Source organism: Lonchura striata, chromosome 1, assembly GCF_046129695.1.
Source record: "Lonchura striata isolate bLonStr1 chromosome 1, bLonStr1.mat, whole genome shotgun sequence".
Lineage (NCBI taxonomy): Eukaryota > Metazoa > Chordata > Aves > Passeriformes > Estrildidae > Lonchura > Lonchura striata.
This window is the reverse complement of record NC_134603.1, coordinates 117,211,480-117,233,829: the sequence shown is the minus strand read 5'-3', so window position 1 is coordinate 117,233,829 and position 22,350 is coordinate 117,211,480. Positions and strand designations below refer to the sequence as shown.

Sequence of the window (22,350 nt, the reverse complement as noted above, 5' to 3'; positions counted from 1 at the left end):
TGCACAAGTTATTGTATTAAAGATTGTATACAAGATTGTATTAAAACAATCTTAAAATTATATAAATATAATTAAACTGTTTGCTTTCACTATAACTGCCACAAAACAAATGCAGGATTTGCAACCTGGGCAATTTGCAAGAATTTTCAAGCTGTAGAGAGAAATAATGCAGTGTTAGTTTTATAATTTAGTGTACAGGACACATTTGTGCTAAAGCTCTGTAAACTGGGCCCGTGGTCAAAAGGAGCAATTAGCACTTTGTTAGTATGCAATAATGTACTAATCTACACAGTCCCCAAAAGCAATTGTCTATTCCTTTTGCCCTCATGTACAAATTTTATACAGTATGTACTACTCTGCCCCTAAAATAGCCCATTACAGCACAGCTGCTGTAAAAAAAGTTTCCTGTGATTACAATCTATGTATCAATTAGAATTTGTTTATTGGAATAAAAACCATGTTGTTCCATTAACCCCTTTTTCTGTGCTGAGATAGCTGCATAGCTCTCTGAAAGTGTTACACAGCTGTAACTGTTCTATTGAAGAGCAAAAGAGGGTCAAATTTAGGCGACGTAATATTTCCATCTGAACCCTCTCTAAAGGTTTCTCGTAACTAAAATAAACTGTTGCAAGCCGTGATCTCCAGAAAAATAAGCCAGCTGCTAAAAGTGGTAAAAATCAGAGAAAGTATTGATAACACTGAAAACTGAGAGGACTAAACCCTAATATTCTGTGAATGTTCCACATCCCCCTCTTGTGGCTGCTATGTAAAGGATGTGAGTGCGAGTAGCACTTAAATTAACATTCAATGTAGATGGCCTTTGTGATAGTCACCAGAGATGGACCACAGTGAGGGCTACAAAAATTAAGGAGGAAAACAAGGCAGTACACCGCCAGAAATCTGAGAGTGTTAGAGCCTTGTTGTTAAAGACCTAGTTTCAAAGGCTATTTTCCAAAAATCAGGCTCTTTATAAGCTATCTCAGCTGTGGCACCCACCAGCCAAAACACCTTCAGCCACTATTTTGGAAAATCTTGGCAGTGCAGTATGTGCCTACCCCTAAGGGGGTACAAGCACCCTCTCCTCCCTATTTCAGTTGCCTAGAAGCAAGCTAATACTGCAGTTTTGTATTTACCCAGCAAAACTCACAAGGTATCTACCAGAGGGTTATAGCTCCAAAAAGGGTTATGAACACTGAGACATTACCTTCTTCAGACTAATATTGAAATTTAATCCTCAAGTTAAAGGAGAAAATAAAAAAGAAAGTTCTGTGAACTGACAGCACAATCGGTAACGTATCAGAATGAACATTCATGGAGACCCCTAAATAAAAAGATATCCTTCAGATATCTTAAAAGTCACTGCCACATAGCTGTCTTTGATATTATGCATTAAAAGCTCTTTGGCTCTTCAGACTATGACAACAATGGGCACACTCTGGAATTTGACAGGAGGAGGGGAAGAACAGTGAAAAGTTTAAATATAAATAAATATCATCACCTAAACTACTTGCAACACTGCATAAACTAATATATTCCTTCTAACTTTTGAAAATAAATAAATTAGAGATTATATTGCGATGAGACTACTTAGATAAATTTTAACATATAGAACCCTAACATTACAAAATTTATTAATGACTCTGTTACACAGCAAAATAGTTCTACTAAGGTCATATCAACTACTTGTCCACCTCATTCAATTCCTTTTGCAAGCAGCAGTACCTGATTAATTTGATTTCCTCCATCTGTCTTTCTGTTTCCCCAGTTCAGCACTCCAGGACACCACCTTTTGCAAAGAATGCTTTAAATTTGCTTTAAATATAGCAGCTTGGATATTATCCAACAGGGCTAGGCATAGAGAAGATTTCTTTGCTTGTTTGCTCCCAAGCTGCAGAAAGCTATCTGAAATATTTGTAACAGTACTGAATTAGTTTTCAGTTACTTCATTTAGCTTTCATTGTCAATGAGTTTTGTAACAGAGCAGTGGTAGGTGAGGAGTAGATAATATGTTAACAAGAAGGCTGTTCCTGTCTCTACTTAGTGTCAGCACCTGCCATTTGGGATTCTCTCCAAAATTTGTGTTCCATTTGTGAGAATACTGAAAAACAATGAAGAGACTTACTGAGAATTCTAGTTCTGCTTGTCTACACTTACTTGGCAAATTAATAAAGAAAAAGAAATGAACATACTGAACTACAAGTTTTCAGCTATGCTATCCACAGTAGACAGCAATAAGATTCTGCCAGATTCAGCATTTGAACATATTGTCTAATATTCATGCAGCAAAAATTAAACTGATTATGTGCCAAAAAATATTTTTTTAGATTTGACTTTGCTGAAAATAGTGAATTGCTCATCTGCTTAATAAGCTTTTATTTAAATAAAATAACATATTTTAATATATGTTGCTATCATGCTGTTTTAAGTGTTGGAAATGATTAACACTGGGAGAGTATTAAAAAATTAAACAGTTTCACCATCTGTGCTGTTTGTTTATTTTTCACATTTCATTCAAAATAGAAAGTGAAAATAGATAATTTTTTTTTTCTCTTTTACTCTTCTGCATTAGCATGACAATTCAGTGTCTCTACTACAAACATTGCAAGGGTATATTTATCTCCAGACTGTCAAATCAAAAATGCTTTTCTCATACAGTTATAAATAAATAAATAAATAAATAAATAAACCCCCAAGCACAAATTACTTGACTTACTTAAAAAATTAATTGACTTAATTAAAAAAAATTACATGATTGGCTCATTGTTCAGATTTTTATGTTTGTAACTTCTCCCAATATACTACAGACAAGCCTGGGTTTACACAGCTGGTGTATATCTGATGTACTTGGCAAAAGCCTTTTGCAAAAAGTTTGTCAGCTAACCAGAACAAAGGATGCCTGAAGAGTGATGATAAGGTCTTGTCTTTGGTAAAGTGCTCCATGTTACTTTTATGTGATGAATGGAAGACCAGTGTGAATTTTTTTATCAGCCCACCTTAATGCCCTGCCCACTTGATTGATGTAATTTAAAAGTACTAAACTCTTTAGCTGCTAAATCTCTGAGGGTGGAAATGAGTTGCAAGGTCCAGATTTACTGCAGAGAAGAGTGGTTCCAGCTCTGATATGTTACAATTTTGCTTTTCAGTTGGAATATCTCAGAGGCATTCTTCTTCCATATTAAAATGAAGAAAAATATGAAAAACTGAATCCTGAATTGATGTTCTGCCTCAAAGAGAGGTCATGTCCCAAGGCCATTTAATCCCTCAGAATCTGACAGAGGAGAAACTCCCCACTGAATCACTTCAATTATAGCATGAAAACCAAAAATAAATCTGTTTGATTTGCAGCAACAAACACTTTCTTTGTTCCATGTTGTCAAGCACAATGGCCAGAAATCAATGTCATTTCTAAGATGGAGTAGATTCCACGCATTCCTCATAAAATACTTCCAGAATCATCCCACATTTATTGATTCCAAGACTGGATTCAGTAGCAAAGATCTAAGTTTGAGATCTTGTTTTTTTCTCAACTTAAAACAAAATGAAACCAATTTCATGCAATGCAAAACTTCAGATTGTTAGCATTCTCTACTTACCTCTTGGTTACACTTCTCCTGGACAGTTTCCAGCAGCTGTTCCACTGTAGTTCACTCACTAGCTGCAGTTTTCTAAATTTCAACTGAACTTTTTAAGGCTATAGTAAAAGAGATGGAAAAAAAGAGGAAAGTTAAGGTTCAAACCTCTTCTAAATGAATAATTTTTTTTCTTGACAATTTACTTTGTGTGGATCACACAGTGATCAGAGCAAGAAAAAATCCACTCCACCCATGCTCACCCCAGTTACAGCACAGTGAATCAGGATAACAAGAAAGACCAAGGAATTTTCTAAAAAAGTAAAAAACTGTGATTCAGAAAGAAGATTTGAAAATCTTTAAAAATTACAGCTTTGAATGTGATATAGAAATGAAAAACAAGTGTTAACAAATTAGATTTGCCTTACATATGAACACGATCATATAGATTTGCTTTATCCTTTCATTTGCCCTTGAATTTTGATAAGAATTCTCTTACATGCAAATTCCCTGGTGTTTGAAAGGTCTGACACACAACATTCATGGTAATCAGTTCCACCAATAGTTCTCCACTCTTCTTTTTCAAGTAAAAAAAAAAATCACACTTTTACGAGACATAATTCTCTTATTCATTTTCTCAGGGGGGATTAAATTATTAAGTCCTTTATTCCTTAGCTTTGATGAGTCTGGAATGGATTGTGAATGTGATATTGCAAATTGGCAGAAAGAGGTTATTTTGTCTGAATTTTTGAGTCAGCCTCTCTCAAAGAGTCTAATCAAACCTGTCACTCTTATGAAGACTGACATCGCCAACAAGTGTGCTGCTGAAATGCAACCTGCCAGACTTAGCAACTCCTGCCACAAATTCAGTTGAAAACCTGGATTTTCTATTGATCCCAACTTGGTTTTGCTATAAGGTGACTTCTGTAGCTAGACCTTGTCGATATTTCTGTCAGAAAGGTTACTGCATCTGTTGTTCATGTTCAATTTACAAAATGCTGAAGTGACAATGATGGGGTTATTTGAACATTTATTGTTGAACAGTGAGAAACAACATGTTTGCTGATGTCAAGAGTCTGTATGTGCTCAGACACCAGCAGATGCAGAAGTAATTTATCTATCCTTCCACAAGCCCTTGGAAAACTCTTTTTTAAAAGAGCCTTAGGCTCAAAAACAGATGGCCAAATACCCTCTGATTCAGAACTAAGGTGTGCTTTACTGCAATTCATACTACAAAATGAGTGATTTTAATTTTCTTTCTCTCCATGGGTATGGCTTGCAAACATATATTCCCTTGTTTCCTCTCTCCTCTCTATGAATGTTGCACTTTTCCTGCTGCATTCAGGAGCATAGTTTATACTCAAATCACAGCTGGTCGTTTCAGGGCATTGGGAAGTTTCTGAATCTTCCACCCAAAACTAATGGTTATATTTTTAAGAGAAATTTGAGAATTAGGCAAGAAGGGGTTACTGAGTTTAGGGGGGAGGAACAGCTAACTCACTTCACCTCCAGCAGTAATCCAAGACTGGAATTTGGGAATTTTTTCTCAGGCAGGACGCAGTAGGGAATTTTGTCTGAATAGGGATGTCAGGACCATATCTTTACAATACCATCCTTTGCTAAATCTGAATGATATCAGACCTGTTCCAGGGGTTTTGCTACATTACATTTAATGTAAGTAAGCAAGCAAGAACAAAGGAAACTATATAAAGTAGACAGAAAATATTCAAAAAGAACAGTATCTCAACAAATATTTGTTGAGGCTATATTAAATAGCTAAATGTTTCCAAATCAATCCAGTTCAAGTGCCTATTAAAAAAAAAGGAAAAAGAAAAAAAGATTTTTTTTTTTTATTTTTTTTTTTTTTTTTTTTTACCTCAGCTATGGTGGTGCAGCACCTGCCATTAGCTGTGGTGGTTCCTATTTTCATATTGTCTGACAGTAGCAGTTGGACTGAGCCAGAGCCAGTGAGGCCGAGAGGCAGGCTCCCTGCTTCCACAAAGCTGAATTTAATAAGATGAGAACAGTATGCCAAGATGGTGAACTCCCTCCCTAGCACTTATCATGACACTAGTCACTCAGCAGGGCCCTTATTGCAGCAGTAATCTGGGTGAGCCTGGCAGAGCATCCTGCTTACAAGTTCAATATAATAGAACAGCAGGGCACTGGAGGCCTGGCAGAAAAGCTTAGCAAAGTTAAAGCCTATTACACTATGCTTGAAAAAAATGGCTCTCAAAATATTATATTCTGAACAAAACTCTGGACATTCCAAATGCATTGACATACTAAGCCTCCTCTATAAAGATGCACTCATTAGTCTATAGACACAAGAAACATGGATTTAAAAGTCCATAACCTGAATGGAAATGGATATGCAAATTCATCCTTTCCTTCCACTTGGTTTGAATTTAACAGGCAGGACTAGAGCATAATATATATATAGCAATAACAAAACTTGATCTGCTCTGAGCTGTTTAAATTTGTTGAAGTTAGAAAATCCCTGCTCTGTATTTTATCACCTTTATATTTTCATAAATTACAAAAATAATTTGGAAGTAATTACCCATCTCACTTGTATATACTGGGATGTGAACATGAAATCTCAACCTGGACAAGACCTGAAGCAAGGAAAATGTATCAGACACATCTTTAATGTAGCAACATATGACCACATGCCCAATAGCATTTAAATAAAAGAAGAATGAACATTTGAGTGTGAGCTGTTTGCAGTAGTATCATAAATTAGACTATATTTTCCATTGGATTATAACTTATAGGATTGAACATTTTAAGTCCATTTTACTCTTCTCTCCATTTTTAGCCTCAGTGGTGTCTGTTATTGTACAGACTTGAAATTAATCAGGAATGTCCTGATATTACCATGAAATATGTTCCTTAATTTGAACAGCATTTTGAAAAGACAATTTTCTTGTTGGGAATTGCCAGAAAAGTCTTTGCATCTGGTCAAAAGACCATAATGAAAAACTTCCCTGAAATTAAATCTAAAATTATAAAACAGATAAAAAGAGAAAAAAAGATGGAAAAAGAAGAGGAAGGCATATACTCCTCTGTGTAAACTTCACTTCTTGTGGGAAGATAAGCATGCAATCTAGCTTTTTTTCAAAGTCAAACAGATCTTCTTTCATCTGAACACAATCCTTAAAGCCATATGACATGCCTTTGGGTTTTCCCTATACCATATATTCACCAGAAGAGCACCAGAAGGTCTAGTGTCTCCTATGGTTTCTGCACCATATACATGTACATATATACCATATATAATAGAACTGTATGTCTTTCCAGCTGGAAGGAACCTCAAGAGGTCTTCAGTCCAACACCCTGCTGAAAAAAGGATCAGCACAGCCTTCAGAGGATGTTGCTCTGACTTTGCAGGGTCCAGAGGGTCTTCAAAACCTTCAAGGATGGAGATTTCATAATTTCTTTGGGCCCCTCTTTCAATGCTCAATTATTCTCACAGTGGAATAATCTTTCCTTACTTCCTATAATCTATAACCTTTCCTATTTCAATTTATAGCTTTCATTCACCCACTGTGCTCCTTAACAAAGAAATTGCATTTACCTTCTTAAAAACTACCTCTTGGATATCAGAAAGCTTCTACTAGATGCCCCACGCCTTTCCTAAACAATCTTGCTCTCTAAAGAAGCACAGTCCCTTCAGGTTCTCTTGACAAGACATGTGCTGCAGCCTCCTGACCATCTTGGTAGCTCTCTGCTAGACTTGCTGACATTTACCAGCATCTTCCTTTTGCTGGAGAGCCCAAAACTGAAGGCAGCCCCAAAAAGTGGCAGAGGAGAATTTCACACTTTGATCTAGTGGCTACACTCCTTAAAATCTACCAATGCATTTGGACTACTGCCCACCAGAACCCTTTCAGTGCTAGTGTGGCAATCTGTATGAAGAAAGGTTGGTGATCTGGTGACTTTCTTGAGTTGCTTAAAGAAAACTTTATCTATTTCCCAATATTGACTATGTGATTTGTAGCAGATTCCTGCTACAGCATTGCTTTTACCAGCTTTTCCTCTGATCATGGCTCACAAGTCCTCAATCACCCTACCTGCTGCTCCACAAACGAGCTCAATACATCCAGGCTGCTTCCTCACAGACAGCACCCCTCCTCCTTGTCCTTGCTGCTTGTTGTTCCTAAAGAATTTTTGTGTTCCTTACAATGCAGAGATCCTGCCACATCTCAGTTATTCTTATGCTGCCTCAGTTCTGCACCTGCACACAGAGATCCACCTCCTCCTGTTTGCTTCCCAGACTGTGCATTTGTGCACAACACTTGAGGCAAACCTTCTTTTAACCTGTCTTATCTTTCCTGAGGGCTCTCTTGCTCCTGTCACCCTGTCCCATGTATTTACTGCCCCAACTGCTCTTCCCTCACTTATCTGCAAGCTGTCATCACCATCCCCTGACGTACCTGGTTTAAAGCCTGTTGGCAAAGATCATATGTGTGGATATTTTGGACACTCTAGGGCACCTCAAATGGAAAGTACTTGTGTTTAGACAGTTAATTCCTGCCTTTAGTGTCTGAGTCCAAGACTTACAACTGCTTCTGTCTGGTCATGTCTATTTCTCATCTCGTCCTTCCAGTCTGTACCATTTCATTGACAATTTAAACAGAGCAGAGAAAGAATATTTTAGATGCAGATTTTAGGACTGTTTTTGAGAAAAGGCCTTCCTGTGTGAAAAAAAAATTGACATATTTTAATCCTCCAAAGAATCTAGCTAAGAAGTACTCAAGCTCCAGTGCAAACATAGCAAAACCAGCTGAAATATTCCTACCTTAGTACACGGGTGAAAAATTTTGTCAGATGTAATAAACACAGGAGGCAGCAGAATTTTAGGTAACACACAGCCTGAGTGCACTAATAGACAAAACGGCCCTGGCCTGCCTCAGCTGGAATCCCCACACACACCCACAAGTCCAAATGATCTACTTAAGCTCAGCCCTGAGTATTTTCCTCTTTCCTGAGCTGCTCTGTGCTCCTGCCTTCCCAGCTTGAACCTTCATTGTGTCCAGCTGCCCCATGAACTGCCTTCCCAGCTTGAACATGGGCTGTGCCCAGCCATCCCTGGACCTGACTCTGACCTGCAGATTGACTTCCTGGCTTGACCTCAGACCTGCTTCATTATCATGAACTTGCCTGGTGATTACGACTTTTGGTTGGGCCTGGCTCTACCTCTGGGCTAGCCCTGCTCAGGGTGGCCCCTGGCTGACAGAACCCCTGCCCTGCTCCATTCCCCTAAGGAGCCCTCTAACCCTTGCTGGGCCCTGATGAAAACTAAATATGGTTAATGCACGGTACTGGGAGCTAACCATGTAATCAAAGCATTATTGTGAAAACAGCAGAGGAGGCTTCTGGAATTTTACTGCAAAAGAGAGGCTTTCAAAAACATCACTTGTTTCCTTTTTAAGTTTTCCCCTACAGTTCTAGGCTGCTGGCTAACTTTACTATGTATTGATCTCTCTATTACCTTTGAACGCCTCTACTTAAGTACTCATTTTCTTGCCTCAGACCATCTTTGCAGTAGCCTATTATATTCTGCCATGTTGTTATGATAAGTGACAGTCTCCTAATTGAAGCACTTTAATGTAATATTGGCAGACTTGACTGTTTTCCACTTGGAAACGGATGCTTTGTGAGTTTTGTGGAAAATGTTAATAGTTCACTTAACCCAGAGAAGACATTTTTCTATAGCAAATTACAACCCATCATCATTCTTTAGATTTGTGACACTTCTGTGTAGGCAACAGAACTGAGAGTAATCTGATTTTTTCTGTATCCTGTCTCCAGAGCAAACACACTGGGGAGCTGAAGATATGCATGGTGTCTTATGGCCCCTGCACACTGTAAAGACCAATCAAACCTGTAGTTCCTCTGAAAGGATTCCAAGTTTAGCATAAGGTTAAGAAAAAAAACACAACCAGTTCATGAAATGAACAATCTTAATTCTGCCCTGCAGTATACTTTGGGATAACCATGAAATGAACTTCTTTGGATATCTCTAGTTGTAAATTACATGGAATTTATTTGCAAACACACTGGCATTTGGAATTTGGATTACCTTTGTTCCACTGTCATTTTGAAATATACAAACTTTTGTTCCTCACTAGTAAGTGAGCTTTTATTAACTGATAATTCACATTAGCAAAAAACTCCTGGCTAAGATTAGATAACTTCATGCAAATAAGCCTAAGAGCCTTAGAGAAGGGCAGTGTCCCAGAATGCTTTTCAGGGCCTGTGGGCTTGACTTGCATGCATGGAAACAGCCAAGCCTTTAATTTCCACAGAACCTCAGTGAAAGCCACTGTAAGAAGCCCTTGCTTTGCTTTGTGGGAATGCCTATGGTATTAGAAAGCCAGGGTACAACCAATGTCCTCCTATGCAATCCAATATTCTGAGCATGAAGAATACATACAGAGCACTGGCAAATCTTACCAAAGAAGAATTTTTTTGCTCTTTTAAGTCTCATTTTGGGCAATTTGTTTTAGTTGTAACTTATCATCTAACACTGAAACATTCCTAGGCAAATGATATGTTCTGGACAGCATTAAATGCTCTTGGTAGATTTTGGCTTCTCTTGTTAATATTAGGTTGGTATTCAACCATTTCAGTGTCATATGAAGGATAGATAATATTTTCCAATTATATTGTTGCTGAAGCCAAAATTAGTGACAAAACTTTTCTGATAAACTCCTACTATCATTGGACATCAGGAATACTGAAAAAAACATTAGCAATTCAATTTCATGAAAAAAGGAATTCCTTTGGATATTTGAACTGACGGGACCAGTTGCAAGGAAGGGAACAAATGAAAGCAACCCTGGAACAGAAAGCACCATGTAGGTAGTGTTATATAAAGCTGAGTGTGCCTCTTGGCTTCTGCTATAGCAGCTGTTACTCAAAACCATATGGGAATTTCTGAAGACAACTTTTATTCTGAATTTCCTCATCTGACTTAGCAGAGATGAATACATAGTAATGAGCACGTATACTCTTGATGAAATTTCAAGAAAAAGGAGTTTCATGATTCTGAAAGCAAAGTCTTAAGGCCTTTGCATATTGGATATCTCTTAACTTACATACTTAAGACAAATCAAATAAATGTTTCATTTTGTGGGACCAGATGTCTAACACCTCACAGACTAAAACACCAGCTGCCAATTTGTTTGTTGGTGTTTGGCTGTGAGTTACTGCACGCACTGGGAGGCAAAGAATAAACTTTTAATTTATGTCAAATTTATTATTTCACAATTTGAATTTTAGTCAAGTTCTCATTGAGTGGAGCAACAACCTGAGGCAAATCCTTGTGCTGTTCTCTTAGGAAATATTTTCCTACATGTATTTATTCCACTATTTTGATGTGAAAGATGGACAGTTGTGCTTTAAAAAATCCAGTACTTCTTGAGTTCCAGACATCAGTGCCAGAATACCTGGTTGTGATTTGCTTTTGATGATGGCTTCAGCTTTTTTCCTGTTGATATCTATTCCCAGCAACTATTCCAGCTGTGCATGTAGTACATTGTAGCTATTCTTACACATTCCCCAACTGTGTCCAATTACATAAAAAGCCAAGATTCACCATTATTGATTTATAATGCCATAGTCCAAAGATGCTGTGACATAGTCTATGACAACATCACATCTGAAGATATCTCAATATAATTTTTGTGTTCAAGACAAAATAAATATATTCTACCTGAACAGAATTTTTAAGTGTTATGCAATGGACAGACTGAATGTGGTACATACGAAGAAAATAATTGCAACTGACTCTAAACTCATTTTTTACCAGACCTTGGCATTGAAAGTTTAAACTATTATTGTTATTGGTACTCAGAGGTAGTTTAGATATGGGGGAATAATCCATTCTCATTTAAAAAATAATTGAAGTGCCTTTTGCATGGCTTATGTAAAAATTAACTTGTTGGTATATCATAACATTTAAAGTTATTTAAATTAAAAAAAAAAATCTAGTGTCTGATAATAGTAACTATGGAACTGCTTGCACAAATGCCAGTTTTAAGTGTGTTTCTAGTAGGCCACTGATAGCAAAAACAGGATATCCACAAAAGGGATTCTGTTTATCAGGAATAAACTGATTTGCTGAATTGCACTGTTGGGTAAACCATGCAAGAAAGAAAACCAGTTGTTTGACTTGAGTGTCAAATTTAGAAAACAAACAAAAGAGTTGGTGTACCCAAAAAGGGATTATTTTTAAAAAACTATTATTCTGTGTACATCATATATTTAAATTCCTTTTAAAATATGACAGTTAATTCAGGAAAGAAATTAATTGATAATTGGAACATTAACAGCCCCAGTTCTAAATAAAAGTAATAAAAGAGATTAATAGGATTTATTTCAGGACAAAGAAATCTTAATTTCTTCTTGCCCAAGAATGATTGTGAATCTGTAGCTGAGACCTTTGTAGGAGAAAACCAACTTGTAAAGAAGCTACACATTAGAAGTTGGTGGTTTGTTGTTTTTCTGGTTTTGGTTTGCTTTCTTTTTTTTTTAAGTAGCTGTTTTTAGTTTATTCAGGAATGAAAGCTAAGTCATCAACATTAATTTGCTTTTTCTCTCTATCTGGGAGATGTACAAAACTCAGTCCTTTCACTTGTAAATACTAAAATGATAGAAGTCCTACACTGTTAGATTCCTGTAAAAAAAAACCCAAAACATAAATCCAGTACTTCCTGCCGACCAGTGCTGCCTGCTGAAATGGGATCTGGTAATATGATTTGAGGGAGTTCAATCAGCACATTTTAGGTTTTATGTAGCCTATATTATAATATTCAGACCAAGACTGAGTACAATTTCTCATTGTAGACTAGACACAATGCCTATTTTTCAGATATTAGAATGTACTGAATATGTAATTTGATATTTTCTCTCTAGCAGCCTTTTCAGCAAGATACTAGACCACTTCTAGTTCCCTCTCCTGATTAGCTGGCTGGTTTAAATCTCAGTTCTGTCTTAGGAGTTAAACTAATCCCTCCAAATATGAAAAGTATTTCTACTGGAAGAGCTACTTAATGCTTGTTTATTCTGAAAATAAAAGAATGGCACTAAATGAAAGTGTGCTTGTATATTTGATTCCAACATTGCACAGAGCAGATGAGATATGAGACAAATGATAAATGCTCAAACTTACATACTCTGCTTTGTGAGGGTAGTGGGATGGATCTGTGTGGACTTACACAGTTAGTGTAAATTACAGCTGATCTGACCTGCAGTCACTTTCATGCCTGTCTGTGCTTTGTGGTACTGAGAAGGAGCTGCTCAACTGTTGTAAGCCCTTGACCTTTCACTTGTGTAAAGTGGTAAGTGTGAAATTTGTGACCAGCTATATTTTGGTGCAATTTCAGAGCACATCAAGATGATGGCAGGAGATGGATGAATTGAACTGGATAGTGTAAGACCCAGCATTATAGAATGAAATTTTGATATAAGATCCTTAGAGAGAGGTTCATCTTTATTTTATGCAGCATCAATATTGTTCAGTGTTTGCTACTGTAATAAAATTATACCTATAATGAGGATTTCAATTTCACATGTTTATATTTTACTCTAAAAGGAGAATTTAATGAAAAGAAACTCACCAAATAAAACCATCTTATCCTTTCTACAATTTCCTCTGTGGTCAGCAAATAAAAATGGGTAAGAACTTGCAAATGAGAGCTCAGTTTTATATATTTACAAAGTGTAAATGTCTCTGACTTAACGTCTCTGTCTATCACTTTACATTGTGAAAAAATTACCATCATCTCAAAGTAAGCTAATACTAGGAAAGATTCAAATCTCCATATCAATTTTCTAGTGGGATCACACTTAAATATTTTCTACTTCTTGCTACAGATGGATAGAAAGCCACAAATGAAGAACATTTGAGGATGATTTCTTTTTTGATCTCGACTCATGGTGGGATCCAGCCATCCATCACCTCTGTGCCTGCCCTACTCTGCTGCCACGGGCACTGGGACAGACCCTGTCCGACAAGGTCCTTGATCTCCTGGCCTGCAGTACCCTGGTCACTGCTGCACTCTGGAACCTGGAACATGCTGTCATTAAAGTTTTAAAGCCATTATTCCATTATTCCAGTCCCATAATGGGACTGGAAAATATGCCTTAGGAGGAAAGGCTGAGGGAGCTGAGCCTGTTCAGTCTCAAGAAGAGATGGCTGAGGTGGGACCTCATCAATGTTTGCCAGTATCTAAAGAGGCGAGTGCCAAGAGGATGGAGACTTTTCTTGGTGGTGCCAAGTGAGGCACAAGAAGTGATGCAGAAACTGATGCACAAGAAGTTCCTCCTGAACATGAGGAAGAACGTCTTTACAGTGATAGCACTGGAACAGACTGCCCTGACAGGGTGTGGAATGCCCCTCACTAGATGTCAGAATCTGAGGTATTGATGATTCTGAGATTGTAGGAAGTCTCTGTCTTTCTGCCCCATTTCCAAAGAAGAAGTCATAATTCGTCTGTGCTGGTTTTCAAGGTTGTTTATTCTTGCTTATCTCTAACATGTTCTGCTGCCCTGCCACAGGTCTGTCCTGCAGGGCAGCATGTGGGGCTCTGCCCCTCAGTGGGATGTTACAAAAATATACCAGAAACTACCTGTGCTGTATTTACAATAATGTGCCAATATCTATCATCTATGTTGAACAGTGTATCCCCAGCCTAAACCAATAGAAAAATGCCAATACTACAGTGAAACATGGAGGGTATAAAGAAGGAGAAAAAGGACAAGGTACACCAAATTTCCTCCATCTTGTCCCATTTGGACCCCTAATCTAGAATCCTAAAATTTTACTTTTGCACTTGTGCCACACTTAATTATTACTTATATCAAACACTCAGAGCTTGTAATTCATCCTGTAAGATTGAAAACTCTTTTCCATGAACAGAGATCAGAGATAGTGTCTCTCGGGGCTCTGTACAGGGGAGTTCCTGACCCCCTGTCAGGGTCCCAGGCCTTCCAGGGCAGCCAGAGGGAAGCCCTGGATTCCCACAACTAGAGATATTCAAAACCTCCCTGGATACAATGCTGGGCCATGTGTTCTAGCATGGCCCTGCTCGAGCAGGGAGGCTGGAACAGATGATCCACTGTGGTCCCTTCCAACCTGACATGTTCTGTGATCCTGTGAAAAAAGTAGCCACACAAAAAAAGTTTTACTCAAGATGGCTTCTGTTCACATACTTTTAACTTGGAAATTTGTCAATGAGGCAATTTATGAGCTACCATAAAGAGGTATTTTCTGATGTAATATTAAACTACTCTTCTGTACATTAGGCATTCAAAATTCATGACATACATCCTTGCAAAAGACAGTAGGGTTGCTCATTCTAACTGGAGAGTGTACACAAGTTCTGCTGTCACTAACGGAATTGTACCCAAGTCATATCCTTGTTTAGCAGTCTTTTTTTTCAAAGATGATAATTAGCACACTTCTTATGGCTCCTAAAATCCATCTAATATGGTATCGGGAAGATACTTAGAGGAAATCAGAAAGCAAATTTTCAAATCTATGCATAATATGCATACTGAAATTAGCCATATAAATAAAGGTCAAGCGTGACTCAAACTTAGCAATAGATATTATGTATTCAGTGTATGGAATTTATTTTATAATTGAAGTTTTTTATGGTTCTAAATGTGTATGTTTGATTCTGATATGAATACTGGAGTGACTGTCATTCAAGAGAATATATGAAATGTATAGATCAGACTGACCCAAGCAAACAGTCAATGGCTTAGAATAATGAATGCTCATGAGTATCTTGGACCTATGCTACTTCTTGGACTAATTTACTCATTTTTTCACTTTTCTACATTATGTAAAAAGAACACTTGGATGTAAGCTCAGATAGAAAATGCTACTTAAAAATTCCCCTCCATATCAACTGAGTTTTTTATATATCAGAAAGACTAATGAATATGGAAAGCTTAGTTTTGACAACCTGGATTAAAACTAAGTTAAATTCAGCCCCAAATATGGCTCAGTAGGGAAGTTTATGACAATTCTAAAAAATATGCTTTTAAAATAAAAAATACTGAATATTTAATACTGCAAATACATAGCATGTAGAATTATGCCTGAGGGCTCTTTTGCTATGGTGAGTGGATTTAATTTAATTTTAGAAGGGTGAAAAAATAGTATACAGCACACACTTTTCCAATCTGCCAAGTTTTTGTTATTGTTGTAGGAAAGCAGAGAAGAGGTTTCACAACTAATTAGAAAAACCTCAAAAATAATTTAAATAGGAGCACAGTAATACAATGTCCACTTTGCAAGCAGCACAGCAGAGAGAAGTGCTGTACTGACAGTAGAAGGCATTTCATTCACACAATTATTTTTACTTACACAAGAGAGAAAATCATTATCATCAAGCCTGCTTTTACTGAGGTACCTGTGAAAAAAAATTAAATTAACTTTTCATTTAACACTATCAATAAATCTTAAACACTTTGCTATATTGAAAATAAAAAAAAAAAACAACAAAAAAAAACCCAACCCCCCAACCAAACATACAAGTAAATCAACGAAAACAAAACTCAAGACTCCTCAATGAAGAAGCTTTGCTGAAGTCACGTGTTTTGGTCAAAGTTTGTAATTTTTAGTGGTCTAATAATTCAATTTGCACCAATGTTGTAATGTTATCTCCATGTGAGTTAAGTATTTTAAAAAACTTAATGGGCTATAGAAAGCTGGAAACAATTTAGTGAATACTTTCTCTAAGATTCACCACTAAAAAAAAAGTACCTTATTTATACTCTGTAGATTATTGCTTATACAATAATATCTTCTATAAATATAAAATATTATGCTTGTACAAACACAAAAGGTAGAGCAAGTAGTTTGTTTGGAATATTGTAAAAGTGAAACTATTCTTGGAGTTGTACCCTTTGCATTCTATCATGCATGTCTGCAGCCAATCTTAGTAGCTGAACTGCATTATCAATAATGCCTGAGACTTACTCTGTGTAATTTATATGCTACTAAATACATTCAATAAATATTGGCTGGCCACCCAGTTAACCTGCATTTGCTTTACTTGTGCAACAGAATTGGAATGACTGGACATACCCAAAATGATATTGTGCAGTATAATATCTACAGGAGTTTGGAAACACACAAAACTTTGTATTTCATAGAATACAAAGATTTACCAGTGTATTCAGTCAATCCTTTGGAATCTACATAAATATTTACATATTATATTTGTTTCACCATGAAACCAGATAAAGGAGGCTATTGATTACCCTCTCTTTTTATCCTAGCACTCTTAATAAGGTAATAACACCATTTCTCTTCAGAATGCTTTGTAAGTCAATTATTTTGACAATTTAGAATTTTTTAATTACCTGTTATGATGGTATTAATTAGTTCACTGCTTCATCAAATATAATTTAGCTATTTGTAGAAGCCTAGATAAACATCTAATTCTGTATTCATAAATAAAAGGATTATATATATGTCAGTGAAGTGCTGTATGTAACCTGCTGTTGTGTCATGTAACCCTTGGGGCATTTTCCTTTACGTTCACAGTCTGATTTTGATGTAGAAGTGAACTGCATATATGATTCAAATGGGCTTCAGGCAGATACTCAGATTTTTTCTGAAAACATATAAAGGCTTCAGGGAAACATCTTCTTTTGGTGATCATAAAAGCACCACTTGCATATTTCCATACAGAATATCCTCAGAACCTTGTACACAAACATAGGAAGAACTGAGAAGCAAACCTGAGTGGATCTGGCACCCAAAGGATTTTGGAGATAATAACTGTGAGAAGGTTCTTGTGTACCTATTTGTAGTAATGTGCGACAAATAATGGACAATATCTTACTATTCTTAAATGTTTGGTAGTGCTCTGCCCTGGTCTGTTATAAAGTTAGATATAAGATTAATATTAAGATATTAGATTAAGATATTATTAATTTTGGACTTGACTGATCTTTCCATAACAGGCAATAATCTGTAATTACAAGTTATAAATGCTTTGGTTTAAAGCACTATTTAGAAACAAAATACTGCATGTATATTTATAAAATAATAGTATTAGTAGTAGGAAGGTAATGGATGGTTGCACTTATTAATTTGAAACTGTTGGTGGTTTCATAGCTTCTTTAATGAGAAAATTGCTGTCCTTCACAAAATTATATTAGGAAGTTAATATTATAATCACATCATAACCACTACTAAATAAAAGCTGGTTATGTTCATCTAAATTTTCATTTCAGTAATAGTGATGGTGGGCTAAGGGTGGGAGAAAGTCCTTTTTAAACCAGCATCCAAAACCACTGGTAAATGGAGCTGCTTTCCAATATCTTTTTCCACCTAGATGCAGGGTCAGTATATATGGAAGTGACATATTTCTTTCTTTGTATTGCTGAAATTAATTTCTTTTTCAGTTTTGCATGGTTTCTGTCCTATATAATTTGGTTATACACAGTCATCTTTTTCTGTACATCCCCTGGCTTATTACTTCCAGGCCAGTTTGCATTTCAGATTTTGTGATGGGATGTTGCTTTGTTTTCCTTCTGTTTTCTTTTTCTCCCTCCCTGCTATTCTCTTCAGAGAATCCATCATACATTCATGGACTTCAGATGAGGCATTTTACTTTCAGTAAATTCAGTAAATTCTAGTTTAGAGGCCTAATTGAAGTCTTCATTGGCTTGCTATCATGTTGTACTCTATGCAGCAAAGCAATTTCAGTGCCTGTAAATACATTCTATTACCTGCATCCACCACATGATGCTCAGGACAACCCTTCCCTTGAAATGTTACTACTTTTAAAAACTGACTTTCTTTGTCAGACCTTTTATGTGTCAGACCTTTTATGTGTGTTGTTGAAAAATGACTTTTCTATGCCTCCTAATTGTATTGCAACACCAATTCTGTCTTCTGATTTTCTCTCTTAACCTTTTCTCTAGGTGTGCTACAGATTTCAATCCTTAACATTATTTTCCCTTGTCTACCCATCTGCTTATTTTAGCTGCTTCTTCCTCTCTGCTGGATTCTGTACAGACTTCCCATCCCCCTTGTCCACTCCTTTAAACTCTCCCCCATAGCTCTGTCTATCCTCTCAGTTGGTGCATTTGTGACCCTTCTGTTCAGATGGAACCCGTCCCATCTATATAGGCTCCATCTGTTCGAAAATGTCCCACAAACCTAAAAGGGGACAGAGGAAGTTCTCCTCTACAGAATTGACGTCACTAGGTGGAATTCTCCTGGGGTTCTGGCCCCTGAGCATCAGTAGCATCTACGAACAATAAAAAGGCTTCTTGCTGAAAGGAATTCCTGGGAACAATGTCACATTACCTACCTATTGCACATATACTTCTCAGGACCTGATCCAAAGTCTAAGTCACTGGGGATTTTCCACTGATCTCAGTGGATTTTGGATCAAGACTTCGTTCCAGAAATACATGCGTTCAAAGGATGGGTTTAAAAAATAGCAACTTCTGCCAAGACAAGGGTGTTTAATAACTCCAAATCAATTCTCTTTACTCAAAAAACTATGGCAACTAAGAAATAAAATATTACAGAGATGCTTCTTTTGGAAACTATTCTTACCAATACTTCTATGTATATTGAGACTTAGTAAAATTAAATCCCATAGATATGATGCAACCTTTTGCTGGTGAAGTGATTCTTTTGGTCATTCTGCAAATATTGCTCAATATCTGCAGTATGTAAAATATTAAAATCTCCTTGTGATCTACTTCAAGGGACAAGAAAACTGGAAACAGATAAAAGCAAAAAAATTCCCTAAAATGGAACCTGCTTTCAGCACTGATGATTTTTTTCTTTATAGCCTAAGGAGAAAAGTTCTGTAAGTCTATTATGTGAAGCAAATATTTTGCTGTTCCAAATAAATAAGGACTGAAATCTGAAAATTTAAACATGCCAATGAACAAAAGTTAAAATGTGGAGAGAAGATTAATTCTAGGAAATTATTACTCTCCTCAGATGCAGAGGTGCATTTAAAAGTGGTTAAAAGACAAGAACAAGAACTGCTCTATACTTTATTTTTAAATAAGTTTCCTTACAATGATGGTCTCTCCCAGCTTTTTGCAAGGTACAGTAGCTGCAGCTTTGTTTATCTGGCCCCTACACAATATTGTCAGGATGCATTTCCATTTTCCAAGTGACTGCTGCCACTGTGCCACAATCTGTGCTCATTTCTCGAGCAGCTAAACCCTTTGACACTGTGGTTTTTAATTAAAATTACATTAAACTTAATCAGCCAGAAAGAGGCTGCTGTAGAAGGCAGGTTTGATTGCAACCTGCAAAGGGCGCTGGGGCTGCCAACTCGCTAAAGATGTGCCGGCAGATGCCAAGCTGCTCGTGTGAGCCCCATGGTCACAAAAATGCTATGAGAGGTCAGTTCTGTCTTCACTTTTTTCTAGCACTGTCACCAAACTAAAACGCGTGACAACTCTTGATAAAGCTCAAGGAAGAGAAAGAAATACATTGCTAATACAACAATGTAGCCTATTCTTTTCTCAAAGAATTGAGGGTCACAGAAAATACATATTTGAAAAATGTTATTTGGTAAATCCTGCAAATGATAGCCCTGTAGGTCTACTTGCACTTTCAAAAATCACAATATAAGCAAGGGGTTATGAGATTGGGCCTTGTGATATAAATAGTCCCACATTCCCTTGAGATTTTTCCTAGAATTTCTTTATTTTTTTGTTCTTGTTTGGCTTTGAAGGGAGTAATAAATGAATGAGCAGGCCTAAGAGTGCTAGATAGCAATCAATTTCTTTGTAGAACTACAACTGATATCACTGCACAAAATAATAGTTTTTATCTGAAAATAAATTAAAGGTTAAAGTAGAGTTTTGGAATACCATTCATAACATTTTTAGATGTTGTTCAGCAGCAGCCCAAGAAACCATAGAATTTCTTGTGTTGATCATTTAATGAGAGTTATATACATATATATGAATGAGAGTTATATATAAAGATATTGTTGTTTATATTATTTTAATATATACAAAACTTAAGCCAGCTGTCTCTATTATCCTCTCCTCCGCTTTGCTTTTCCCTCCACTATGTCCATTGTTTAGATCTGAACAAATGCACAATGAACAGGAAAGGTCCCAGTGAAAGCATTACATTTCTGAAAGCTATTCCCATCTTCTGGAGTTCTAGATTTTATACTCATAATCTAGAGGGTCATGGTAGCTACAACAACCATGTTTCATGTTTGAGACTGTCCAATCTTCAAAAACTGTATTGCTTTGAAATTTTGTACAGGAAGAGTTACAAAATGTCCAGGAACCTTTTGCCTTCTATTATATGGCATTAGACCCAGTAACTTTTGAAAGGCTTCTGAAAGCTTCTAGCCAAGATTTTAGTGTTTAACTCTATTTTGTATATCCTTATGCAGGCTATTTCATCCTTCTACCTACATTCAGGAATCACTTGATTTTTGCTGAGAGAATTTGATTCATTTTATGTGTCCAAGGGAACACATAACTACTGTGATCTCATGATTATACAAACTAACCAGAATGTGATGTTTCACACACTTTTCAATTGTGTATTCCTGGAAATGTGTTTACAGAAACCTGGAAAATGAAGAACAAACTGGTCAAATTAATGAGAGAAACAGGGAACAGCCAGATGAGAGATGTGATATGATCTGAGTCTAACAGATTTAAAATTAGCAAGGGGAGACATCTGAAAAGAGAAAGAAAGGACAGGAAGAAAGGCTTCCCAGTGAATTAAGAAGTAGGATAACAAAGTTATTTTCTTACTTCATAATCAGACATGCTAAATACAGTGAATGACACTTATTGTGTTAAGATCTATTATAAATTAGCAGAAAATAAATACATTAATACTCTTAAAAATTAGGAATAACACTAATTAAAGCAATGAAATCAGAGTGTTCTAGGAGAAACAGGAACACATTTTTTTCAACTGCTCTCTCAATGAGAAAAGAAAGAGCAAACCACTTCATGCTTGCTAATTACATTTGGTAGAGGAAGAATAAAATATATCAGAAAAATTAAACTCATCTTATGTGACACAAAAGCATAAAACAGAAATGATGGAAGTAATAAACAATTTTTGAAGTCTGGACATCTTTTTTTTTTGTGTGTATAGAGATTTGTGGACAAGCAAAAAAATAAACTGAGATAGTTCCATCATATTATGTCTCAAGTGACTGGGAAACAGTTTCTTCCCCCTTATTCTTACAATCTCCACTGTAATATCCTTGGGGTTTTTGCCACAGTATGTACACAGTTTTTATAACACTGAGTGTTTGTTTTGTGCCTTGGAACTATTCCTGTAACTCCAGCTTTTCTAACCATTTCCCATGAGTAAGTTTTAGCCCTGAAATGAAGAGATGAAATGTGGAAAGAACTGTAACAGCAAACATCCCTCTTAATTGTTTGGGTTAAATAGGCATTAGCAGCAAACATGAACCAGTTTTGCACCTTACTAAATGATGTTTATTTCATTGTATCAATTAGATTTGGTAATGCATCAAGTGTGTGCCCAGTTTAGAGCAAGATACATGGCAAGAAACACTGCTATTCTGCACGTGGAGCTTGGCCAGTTACTTAAAAGGATTACACAGTGGGATCTCTACTGTTTGCAGGGACTGGACCCAGTAGTCAAATATTTCCTTCTAGTACAATGTTCTTAACAAGCAAGGATTAAAAACCAGACAAAATACTCTTTCACATTTTAAGTCATCTTTTAAGCTACTTTCTATGTAATGAAATCTGC

The 22,350-nt window shown here is 36.5% G+C and overlaps 1 long non-coding RNA gene across 1 annotated transcript in view; it reads right to left on the bottom strand.

The window, feature by feature from the left end:
• LOC110473736 (uncharacterized) overlaps window positions 1-22,350 on the bottom strand; it is a 168,292-nt gene that overhangs the window by 106,750 nt on the left and 39,192 nt on the right. Inside the window, exon 3 of the long non-coding RNA XR_013340903.1 lies at window positions 3,594-3,691. This is a non-coding gene — a long non-coding RNA (uncharacterized LOC110473736). The remainder of the gene's footprint in view (window positions 1-3,593; window positions 3,692-22,350) is intronic.